Source organism: Phoxinus phoxinus (assembly GCF_949152265.1).
Source record: "Phoxinus phoxinus genome assembly, chromosome: 2".
In the NCBI taxonomy this organism is placed as follows: domain Eukaryota; kingdom Metazoa; phylum Chordata; class Actinopteri; order Cypriniformes; family Leuciscidae; genus Phoxinus; species Phoxinus phoxinus.
In genome coordinates, this window is record NC_136877.1 from 2641854 (window position 1) to 2654242 (window position 12389).

The following is a 12389-nucleotide window of genomic DNA, read 5'->3' on the forward strand; positions in this document are numbered from 1 at the left end:
AGAAATATCGTAGGATCGTCCATTTTATCAGTTTGCATTTCTGGCGCCTCCGTCTCAACATACTGTACAGCGCGACGTATATCCACATGAAATGCAGAGGAACGGGACACTGTAGTTCATAAAAAATAATTATTTGCATGTGCTTTAAAGCCTTGCCGGTTAAACATGTCATTCGCTGCTGATGCGCTTTTCTAACGGGCGCTTTTCTGAGCGCAATAACGTTATACCCGACGCGCACATGCACTAAAAGCATGTCTAACAACAGCGCCTGTTACTGGACTAAGTTATCTTTCGAGTCTCATTGCGCTAATACTGTCAAATACACACAAGGTTTACATAAACAAAGTTGGTTATGTCTAAAGTGAAAGAACAATAGAAAAAATGAAGAAAAAATCTGCTTGTCAAATGCGTGTAGACTCGTTGCGCGCAGATCTTAAAGAGACAGTAGCCCTAATAGTAAACATGCTGCCGCTTGTCCTTAAAGAGACAGTTACCCAAAAATAAAAATTCTGTCATTATTTACTCACTCTCTAATGTTGTTCCAAACCTGTATTAATTTATTTATTGTGCTGAACACAAAAGAAGATATTTTGAGGAGTGTGGCTAACCGGGCGGTTGCTGGTCCCCATTGATTACCATAGTAGGAATGACACTGGGGTACATCAACTGTTTGTTTACCCACATTCTTCCAAATAACTTTTATTTTCAACAGAAGAGGGAGACTTATTCGGGTTTAAAGCGGCTTGAGAGAATTAAAATTTTTGGGAGAACTATCCCTGTTAATAAAACAACAAAATACAAAGAGCATCTCACTCACTCTTGACTGAGAACTTTAATAGTAGCTTTAATAAGAATCAATGTAAAATTTATACAGTGAAGTCGATGTTGTGTTTTATTTTCATATTTGTTCATTTAATTACTTTCTTCAATGGTGTTAAATACACCTGTAGCTGAAAAAATAAAGCACTGTTTATTTAATTTGTATATTAAGTTGTGTATGTGTATCTTTGTTCTTAATTTTTAATAACAAAGACAATGACAAATATTTTTTATCTTCGCCACTTTGGCCTAAATGTCTGCCATTCTTTTTTATTTTATATTTTGTTACCTAAGGCTTTGTTTATAAAATAGGGACATTAGTTTGGCTGTGATGCTCAGTCACTTGCAAAATAGTAAAACCAACATGAAAAGGAATCGTGATAAAATCGTAAATCGTGATATGATATTTTTGCCATATCGCCCACCCCTAAAATAACATGACATATAACATGACATATAACATGACATATAACATAACATGACATATAACATGACATGACATATAACATGACATGACATATAACATAACATGACATATAACATGACATATAACATGACATAACATGACATATAACATGACATAACATGACATATAACATGACATATAACATGACATAACACAACATATAACATGACATAACATGACATATAACATGACATAACATGACATATAACAACATATAACATGACATATAACATGACATAACACAACATATAACATTACATAACATGACATAACATGACATATAACATAACATAACATGACATATAACATGACATAACATGACATAACATAACATGACATATAACATAACATGACATATAACATGACATAACATGACATAACATAACATGACATATAACATGACATATAACATAACATGACATATAACATGACATAACATGACATAACATGACATAACATAACATAACATATAACATGACAACTTGACATAACATGACATATAACATGACATAACATGACATATAACATAACATGACATATAACATGACATATAACATAACATGACATATAACATGACATAACATGACATATAACATAACATGACATATAACATGACATATAACATAACAACATAACATGACATATAACATGACATAACATGACATAACATAACATGACATATAACATGACATATAACATAACATGACATATAACATGACATAACATGACATAACATGACATAACATAACATATAACATGACAACTTGACATAACATGACATATAACATGACATAACATGACATATAACATAACATGACATATAACATGACATATAACATAACATGACATAACATAACATGACATAACATGAAAAATAACATGACATATAACATAACATGACATATAACATAACATGAAAAATAACATGACATAACATAACATGACATAATACTTTGACATAACATTTATGCATGGAGAGGTGGCATGTTAAAAATGCAAGTTTGTAAGAACTTAAAGCAGTGTAATTACCGACTGGTTCCCGACAAGAAATGTGTAGTTAAAAATGCATGTTCAGAAATGCAATAAATAGAAAACAAATAGTACAACAAGAGTTGATTTGGTTGAAAATGCAAGAAACGTTTTCTTAAGTGTTTTCAAGAGGTTTTTCCCAAGGTTTTCTTTTCTCCGCTTAATGGAGTGTGGGCTTCTTGCCACGGTCTCCCTCGGCTTGCTCAGTTGGGGTCTAAAAGACCATTAATATTCAGTAATATTATGGATTTAACTGCACTGACACTATCGGATGAGGACAAAATCTGAACCGCACTGAGATGTATAATCCACACTGTTATTGAACTAAATATAATCAATGAACTGACTTGAGCTGAATATAACAACAGATCTGATTATAGCCAAACTGAACTCGTTTCATAACTTTGACAGTTATTGAACAGAATTGAAGCAATATTGATCTGAATAATAACACTATTATCTTCTCGCAGAGCTGCTTTACAGCTGAAATCACTTTTTTTTTTTGCATATTGTTTAATTTTAGAACATTAACATTATCAATGTGAAGCTGCTTTGAAGCAATCCGTATTTTAAGGAGAGATGCTAATTTTAAACAATAATTAAGAAACTTATTAAAACGTGGACAGCTTATGAAAACCCCAAATTCAAAATTAGAATATTGTGAAAAGGTTTTCATAAGCTGTAAGCCATAATCATCAAAATTATAACAAATAAAGGTTTGAAATATCTGACTTTGCATGTAATGAGTCTATATAATATATTAGTTCTCTTACGTAGAGTTCTCTCGTACTGCGTCGAAGAACGCTACGGGAAAGTATTTCTTTGTCGAGATTGAAGCCTAAAAATTAATCCTTAATTTTGTAAATATTGTAAAACGCTTTTCTGTAGCATACAACCCTAGGCGGAGCAATATCGCTCAGCCATTGGCTGCTCCGCCAGAAAAGCACAGCCTATGCGAGGCCAGAGACGCTGACCAATGAGGGCGCTTCGCGCCCTTCTGCGTCACCTCCCGCCAAAACAGGCGTGGCCTAGGCCTATAAATACGAGCATAGCTGTCTAACACACTGATTTTCTAAAATTCACGAAGCTGCACGCATCGTTGGATTGGATTCGAGCCGCCACAGCCGTTTGGAACAAGCACCTCAGCAGGACGAGCCTTTTCTCTGAAGCCGCCGCCTTCAGCCGCCGTTCCCTGCTGCGCTTCTCCGGCGTGGAATATCCTTTACATTATGTGTGTGTGTTTTGTGTGTGTGTTCGCCGTCGCGTCACACAGTTTTTCACCACTAAAAGAGCCGAGTGTCTTTTTCAAGATGTCTCGCACCTCCTGTGGCTCGTGTAGAGCCCCACTCAGCGACGGGGACCACGTGCTTGTGTTTCCTGCCTGTGAGTATCACGCAGCTTCAGCTCTCGTCGATGGCGGCTGCCATCACTGTGATTTGATGCCTACGGTGACTCTGCGGACTCGCCGGGCGTTCATTACTGAAGCTGCATCTTTCCGCCCGCTGTAGTGTCGCGCCGTGAAAAGCGCCGTGCTTAGCGGAGCCCGGAACCTCCCCCCACCATGAGGTGCTCGCCGCTGCTGCCGCCAGCTTCTCCGCCCGCTTCGCTGGACTCTCTGACCGACGGACAAGGGCCGCTGTGTGCCGCCGCGTCCGTCATGAACGAGGAAGGTGAAGCCGCGTCTGTGGAGGACGACTGCTTTTCTCTCCCGCTTCGGATGGGCGAGCTCCGAGGATCTCCCCTCCCCCGCCGCTCGTGAGCGTCGACGGAGAAAGACCAGCATCGATGCGCTTACCGGCTGGATGGCTGTTTTTCTGCAGAGGAACGTACGTTACCGTCCTCACGACCCGCGCCTCTTTCTTCCTGAATTCACGAAGAAATCGCGGAGTCCCGGAAAACCCCGTTTTCAGCAAGGATGCGCACATCTGCTTCGAGGAAAGCTACAGTGTTAAAATCCCGCCGCGGCCGGATTTCACTAAAATGTCTCGCTCGCACAGTCCCAACATACGCGACCGTGCCAGTGTATTCTGCAGTCACCAAATCGGCATTAATGCCCGTTTGCCTGCACACAAACGCCGTTTTCACGACGCCCCAGGTAAATCTGAAAATGTATTTTCTGGTGTCCCGGCCACGGCCGATGGTGTAATGTGTGTATCCGTAATGCCCACGACCCAGTGCCCATTCGTACACACAAGCACAGCCCTACACAATACAGGGCTTGCACACATAAAATCGATTTATGTCGGTTGTGCATCACATGTAAGTTAGTGAGCGTGCCCGCTTTTCAGTGCCCACAATCACTACACACTGCATGTCCCGTGGTTTCTGTAAAAACGAAACGAATGCACGGTCAGTCGGTTCTGATAGACAGTACTCTCTGTGCTACACGGTGTCCCGGCCACGGCCGATGATGTAATGTGTGTAACTGTATGCCCACGACCCAGTGCCCATTCGTACACACAAGCACAGCCCCACACAATACAGGGCTTGCACACATAAAATCGAATCATGTCGATTGTGCATTATATGTAGTGAGCGTGCCCGCTTTCAAGTGCCCACAATCACTACAAGCTACATGTCACACGGTTTCTATGAAACGAAACCGATGCACGGTCAGTCAGTTCTAATAGACAGTACTCCCCAGTGCTATAAATGTACCCGCGTTCACGCACCCACATTTATTCTCAAACATGTCGAGCCGTACGGGGCTCGCACCGCGCGCTCTCTCTCTCTCAGCTGAGAGAGCTGAGCGCGCGCGCGGGCTGCCCGCTCGATTAAGCGCGCCCCCCGCATACGCTGAAATGGCGCCCATGTTACAGCACACGACTGCTCTCGTGTCGCCGCCATTTCGCGACCAGAGCCCGGTTTTTCAACCCGTGCAAGCACAGCCCCGTACAACACAGGGTCTGCACACATAAAGTCGATTGTGCTTTACATGTAGTGAGCGTGCCCACTGTCCAGTGCCCACAACCACTACACACTGCACGTTCGGCGGTTTCTGTAAAAACCGAAACCAACGAACGGTCAGTCAGTTCACAAACACGGTATTCCCGGTGTTATAAATGTGCCCGCTACCACGCGCCCACATTTATTCACAAATATAGCGAGCCCTACGGGCGCGCGCGGGATGCACACTGTGTTAAGCATGCCCCCCGCCTCAGACGCCACGGCGTCCATGTTACAGCACACGGTTGCTCTCGTGTCGCCGCCATTTCGCGACCAGGGCCCAGATTACATTCAACCCCTAGTCACACGTGCAGATGCATGGGAAAGACTTCCCGGGGTCTCAGAATGGGTGCTAGAGACTATAAAAAGAGGCTATTCGCTACAGTTTCATCGACGCCCTCCCCGTTTCACAGAGAAAGTCGAAACCACGGTAAAAACAGAAGTAGCACACCTACTTCGGGCCGAAATAGCGAAGCTATTGAGCAAAGGGGCCATAGAGCCTTTATCTCAAGCTCAAAGCGAAGGGGGTTGGTACAGCAGATATTTCCTGGTACCCAAGAAAGACGGGGGTCTCAGACCCATTTTGGATCTAAGACGTCTGAACAAAGCGCTAGCAAAGCGAAAGTTCAGAATGCTCACGACCAGAAAAATCCTCGCGCAGATTCGCCGAGGAGACTGGTTTATGGCGATAGATCTGAAAGACGCGTATTTTCACATACAAATTGCGTCACGTCACAGGCGATTTTTGAGATTCGCCTTCGAGGGCCGGGCATATCAGTACACAGTCCTGCCATTCGGCCTATCCCTAGCACCTCGTACATTTACAGTGTGCATGGACGCGGCGCTGGCACCCCTGAGACTCCGAGGCATTCGAATTCTGAACTATTTGGACGATTGGCTGATTCTGGCTCAATCGCCTTCAGAACTCGCTCACCACAAGACACTAATACTCGATCACCTCGAGTGCTTAGGTCTGAGAGTCAATTGGGAGAAAAGTTCACTGTTTCCCAGTCAAAGGGTCTCCTTTTTAGGACTGGATCTGAACTCGCTGTCTATGACAGCACAGCTGTCATCACAGCGCAGGCAGGACACCCTGCAAATGGCGAAATCCTTCTGCAGCGGCCATTTAGTGCCGCTCAAGAGATTTCAGAAAATGCTAGGCCTCATGGCCTCAGCCTCAGCGGTACTGCAGCTGGGCCTGCTGCGCATGCGCCCACTGCAGTTCTGGTTGAAAGCGCGCGTACCGCGCCGAGCATGGTTGCACGGTCGTTATCGCCTCAAGGTCAATCAGGAATGTATTTCAGCCCTGACACCATGGAGAGCGTCAGACTGGTACCGGTCAGGTGTAAGCCTGGGGACTTCCTCGAGCCTGAAGGTGGTGTCCACGGACGCGTCCACCTCAGGCTGGGGAGCACTGCTCGACGGCAGACCGTTCTTTGGCCAGTGGCCAGAACGAGCCAAACTACCGCACATAAACTGCCTGGAAATGATGGCGGTGGACTTTGCGCTGAGGCGTTTTTGTCCCCGGATAAAAGGGCACCACGTCCTGGTCCGTTCGGACAACATGTCGGTAGTAGCCTACATAAACCGCCAGGGGGGCGTGAAATCCCGAAACCTATTCAGGTTAGCGGAACGCATACTGGTATGGGCCCAGCACAACCTGCGCTCGTTGAGAGCAATGCATGTGCCAGGCCACTTGAATGTAGGCCCAGACAGACTCTCACGGAACAATGTTCCGACGGGAGAGTGGTCTCTACACACGCAGACAGTGCGTCTGCTGTGGAAAAGGTTCGGCAGAGCGGAAATAGACCTGTTTGCAAACCAGGAAAACGCTCACTGCCCAGAATTCTTTTCAAAGAGCATGAACGCGCTGGCCAGTGTCTAGCCCCGCCGTCCGCTCTATGCTTTTCCTCCTGTCTCACTCCTGCCTCAAGTGCTGGAGCGTATCGAGGAAAGCGGATGCGCGGTGCTACTAGTCGCTCCGTACTGGACGAATCAACCCTGGTTCCCAGTTTTGATGCGACTGAAGAGTACTGCCCCGTGGCCGATTCCAGTGAGGAGAGACCTCCTCTCGCAGGCCAAGGGCTCGATTCTGCATCCTCACCCCGAGCTTTGGTCCCTACACGTATGGGCCATAAACGGGTACCCGCTAACCTCCCAAAGGGAGTGTTAGACACGATCGAACAGGCTAGGGCTCCGTCTACTAGACGGCTCTACGCTTCCAAATGGTCGGTGTTCTCTGGTTGGTGTTCAGACCAAGGTCTGTCACCGCTTCAGTGCGGGGAAACGGAGATTCTCTCCTTCCTCCAAGAGCTATTGGATAAGGGAAGAACCCCATCCACGCTCAAAGTCTATGTAGCTGCCATATCTGCGTTCGTTAATCCGACGCTTGGCCATTCACTGGGCAGAAACGACCTGGTGGTCCGTTTCCTTAGAGGAGCCAGGAGGTTAAACCCCCCAAGGCCTCCTTCAGTCCCCGTTTGGGACCTTTCTACAGTGTTGAACGCTATGAAAGGGGCCCCTTTCGAGCCTATTCACTCAGTTGACATGAAACACCTGTCTTTCAAGACCGTGTTTCTTTTGGCTCTCGCTTCAGTGAAGCGCGTGGGGGATTTGAAAGCGCTCTCAGCTAGAGCTTCTTGTATGGAGTTCGGGCCAAACGACTCTGTAGTCGTGTTGAAACCGAAGCATGGGTATGTACCTAAGTCCCTCAACACACCGTTCAGGGCTCAGGTCATTTCCCTGGCGTTGAATTTTTAAGTTGACACCTTTTAAGTTGAATTTCTGAAATAAATGAACTTTTGAACCATATTAAAATTTTTCGAGTTTCACCTGTACATACACTAGAGAGTGTAATCAAAAACCAAAAAAAAACTTTTTTTTGGCGGCTTCCCACCAAAAAAACCAAAGCTCCTCCCCAAACCCAGCTGTCAATCAAAGCTCAGATTCATAATCCTTACGTACAGTGAAACCAGTGAAAAGTGTAATTTAAGAGAAGAATTCCCAGGTGTTTTCTGTGAGGTAATGCACACTAAAATACTTCATATTATCGCTCAGCGGCGCGCCGGCGCGAGGATCATCGGATGCAAAGCACTTACGCTGTGAAATTTCTCATTTCACGCCTCGCTGATCCGCACCGGTTTCAAGAGGAGCTCACCCGAATGACCGATACCATTAAGCCATCATTTCACCCGGGTTTAACTGGAAACAAACCAGAGGGTGAAAGAGTCTTGTTTTCAAGAGAAGTGCAGTGTCTAAATACAGTCAAACTTATCCAGCATTCCTCACAGTTTATTCGCTATAGTTTAGAAAATGGTAGTAAAACATGACAGATATTTGACAGGTTTTGTCCATCCTTCTGTTAGACTGTCTCACACATGAATTATGTTGAATATCTGTCAGCTGGTAAATTTAACTACACAATTAGATAATACCAGTTTAGCTCAACCAGTGACCAAGCAATGCTTCATTGTGTTCAGTGTGTGTGTAAAAAGAGCATTAGCAATTACAGACAAAACACTTCAGCAGAACATGATCTGAATCTTTTTTGCTCCCAAATTTGTATATTTTTTACTGTATGAAGAATTTTTGTGTATAATATGTCACAATTTACTTTATTTTGCTCTCCTCACTTACATAAATGAACTATAGTGTCCTGCACACACTAGTAAAAACAAAAACAAATTATATCTGGTGTCTGAATAATTTTAGTTTTGACTATGTGCAAAAAACCGAACGCTTAATCCCTCACGTCACCCGCAATCATTCAAATCAATGTAAACGCGCTGAGCTTAGAAATGACGGGCAAATGGAGATGCCAAATGGCACTAGAGGTGAAAATGCGTCGTAATTTGTGTGCAACCCTAAAGCATCAGGTGAAACCTCCCGAAAACACATTAACCATCATTGACCAGACTCCAGCGTGAGTCGCGAGCTCCAACAATCGATCGACGGCTCACAAGCAATCAGACACCATTATTTGTGAAGTTACACTCCAGTTCACATGAGCTGATAAAGCGCCGCTATTGATTCAGTGGCCGTCCAGGAGAGAGCAATTTAAGCAACCGATGGGGCATAAAACACACCAGAGAAGAAGCCGAGGGTCCAGGCGGACAGCGGTCACATGTACAGTCAAACAAACATTTATTCAGCATTTCTCACATCAGCACAGTTTATTCACTATAGTTTAGAAAATGGTAATAAAATTGACAGATATTTCACTGGTTAGACTGTCTCACACATGAATTATGTTGAATATCTGTCAGCTGGTAAATTTAACTACACAATTAGATAATACCAGTTTAGCTCAACCAGTGACCAAGCAATGCTTCATTGTGTTCAGTGTGTGTGTAAAAAGAGCATTAGCAATTACAGACAAAACACTTCAGCAGAACATGACCAGCTCACAGTGGCCCAATCATTTTTGCCCCCAAATGTGTATAAATGTCACTGGTAGTCTCTGTATGAAGAATATTTGTGTATAATATGTCACAGTTTACTTTATTTTGCCTTCCTCACTTACATAAATTAACTATAGCGTCCTGCACACGTAAAAAAAAAAATAATAATAATTTTTGGTTTGACTGTATGTGTGTTGTGTGACTTTAATGGGAAACGAGGCGTGTGTAGTGTGTACGAGAGACGCTGCTGGAATAGCGCTAATAGATGAAGTGTGTTTGCAGAAGTGCTTCTGCTCCATTAGCTCCATTAATATTCATTACTGCCTGATCTTCAAGTCTATTTGATAAGGCATTGTTTTTGAGATAACATTAACTCGCTAATGTGCATTTTGGAATGCAATTACTGCATCAAGAGGCAAGAAATCGGGGGAATGCGAGACAATAACTAGCCAAGTCTGAAGAAAATGTGATTTGTTGTACAAATTTCTCCACTATGATGCTAAGGTGTTCTGTGTGTTCTGGATAGGTTGCTTATTATTGGCACCAATATTGTCATGATATTCCTTAAATGTAAGTGTATGGGATATTTTTGCCCTTTTTTCTGTTCATCAAGCAAAAGGAAAAGCCAAACAATATGTGGCATCATTCATGCCTATAGCACAAATTATGAAGTTATGAAAATCCCCTATCGACATGCATCATATTGTTTGACTGTACCATATTGTACTGTTATCGGCCGACGTTGCTTTTTTTAACACATCGCTGCGTTCACGGCATGTCGTAATTACGAAATGACAACACGTGGATATTCTACTCAAGCCTGTTCACATCCTCGGACTCAGAATTAGGGTTTCTATTGTAACACTATCAACGCCAATATGAATCAATGTGGTACAAGTCGGAGATATTGTCGGAGTAATTATCAACCAAAAATGTTTGCGCGATACAAGTAATTCTCAACCAAAAATAATTTCCGCAATACAATTAATTCTCAACCAAAATTCTTTCCGAGATGCAAGTACTCCTCAAAAAAAAAAATCATTTATACGATACAAGTAATTCTCAACCAAAATAATTTCCGAGATACAAGTAATTCTCAAACAAGATTTATTAAACAATATAATTCTCAACCAAAATAATTTCTGCATTACAAGTAATTCTCAAACAAAATGATTTCTGCGATACAAGTAATACTAAAAAAAAAAAAAATTCTGCGATACAAGTAATTCTCAAACAAAATAATTTCCGAGATACAAGTAATTCTCAAACAAAATGATTTCCGAGATACAAGTAATTCTCAAACAAAACGATTTCCGAGATACAATTAATTCTCAAACAAAATGATTTCCACAATACAAGTAATTCTCAAACAAAATAATTTCCGAGATACAAGTAATTCCCAAACAAAATGATTTCCGAGATACAAGTAATTCTCAAACAAAATAATTTCCGAGATACAAGTAATTCTCAAACAAAATGATTTCCGAGATACAAGTAATTCTCAAACAAAACGATTTCCGAGATACAATTAATTCTCAAACAAAATGATTTCCACAATACAAGTAATTCTCAAACAAAATAATTTCCGAGATACAAGTAATTCCCAAACAAAATGATTTCCGAGATACAAGTAATTCTCAAACAAAATAATTTCCGAGATACAAGTAATTCTCAAACAAAATTATTTCCGAGATACAATTAATTCTCAAACAAAATGATTTCCACGATACAAGTAATTCTCAAACAAAATGATTTCCGAGATACAAGTAATTCTCAAACAAAATAATTTCCGAGATACAAGTAATTCTCAAACAAAACGATTTCCGAGATACAATTAATTCTCAAACAAAATGATTTCCACGATACAAGTAATTCTCAAACAAAATAATTTCCGAGATACAAGTAATTCCCAAACAAAATGATTTCCGAGATACAAGTAATTCTCAAACAAAATTATTTCCGAGATACAATTAATTCTCAAACAAAATGATTTCCGAGATACAAGTAATTCTCAAACAAAATAATTTCCGAGATACAAGTAATTCTCAAACAAAATTATTTCCGAGATACAATTAATTCTCAAACAAAATAATTTCCACGATACAAGTAATTCTCAAACAAAATGATTTCCGAGATACAAGTAATTCCCAAACAAAATGATTTCCGAGATACAAGTAATTCTCAAACAAAACGATTTCCACGATACAAGTAATTCTCAAACAAAATTATTTCCGAGATACAAGTAATTCCCAAACAAAATGATTTCCGAGATACAAGTAATTCTCAAACAAAATGATTTCCGAGATACAAGTAATTCTCAAACAAAATAATTTCCGAGATACAAGTAATTCTCAAACAAAATTATTTCCGAGATACAATTAATTCTCAAACAAAATGATTTCCGAGATACAAGTAATTCTCAAACAAAATAATTTCCGAGATACAAGTAATTCTCAAACAAAATTATTTCCGAGATACAATTAATTCTCAAACAAAATGATTTCCACGATACAAGTAATTCTCAAACAAAATAATTTCCGAGATACAAGAAATTCCCAAACAAAATGATTTCCGAGATACAAGTAATTCTCAAAAAAAAATCATTTCCGAGATACAAGTACTACCCAAACAAAACGATTTCCGAGATGCAAGTAATTCTCAAACAAAATCATTTCCGAGATGCAAGTAATTCTCCACCAAAATTATTTTTGAGATACAAGTAATTATCC

General features: G+C 41.5%; 1 protein-coding gene across 1 annotated transcript in view; it reads right to left on the reverse strand.

Moving 5' to 3' along the window:
- The window catches only part of galns (galactosamine (N-acetyl)-6-sulfatase), a 54321-nt gene that overhangs the window by 17910 nt on the left and 24022 nt on the right, over positions 1-12389 (reverse strand). The gene's annotated exons all lie outside the window — the stretch shown is intronic.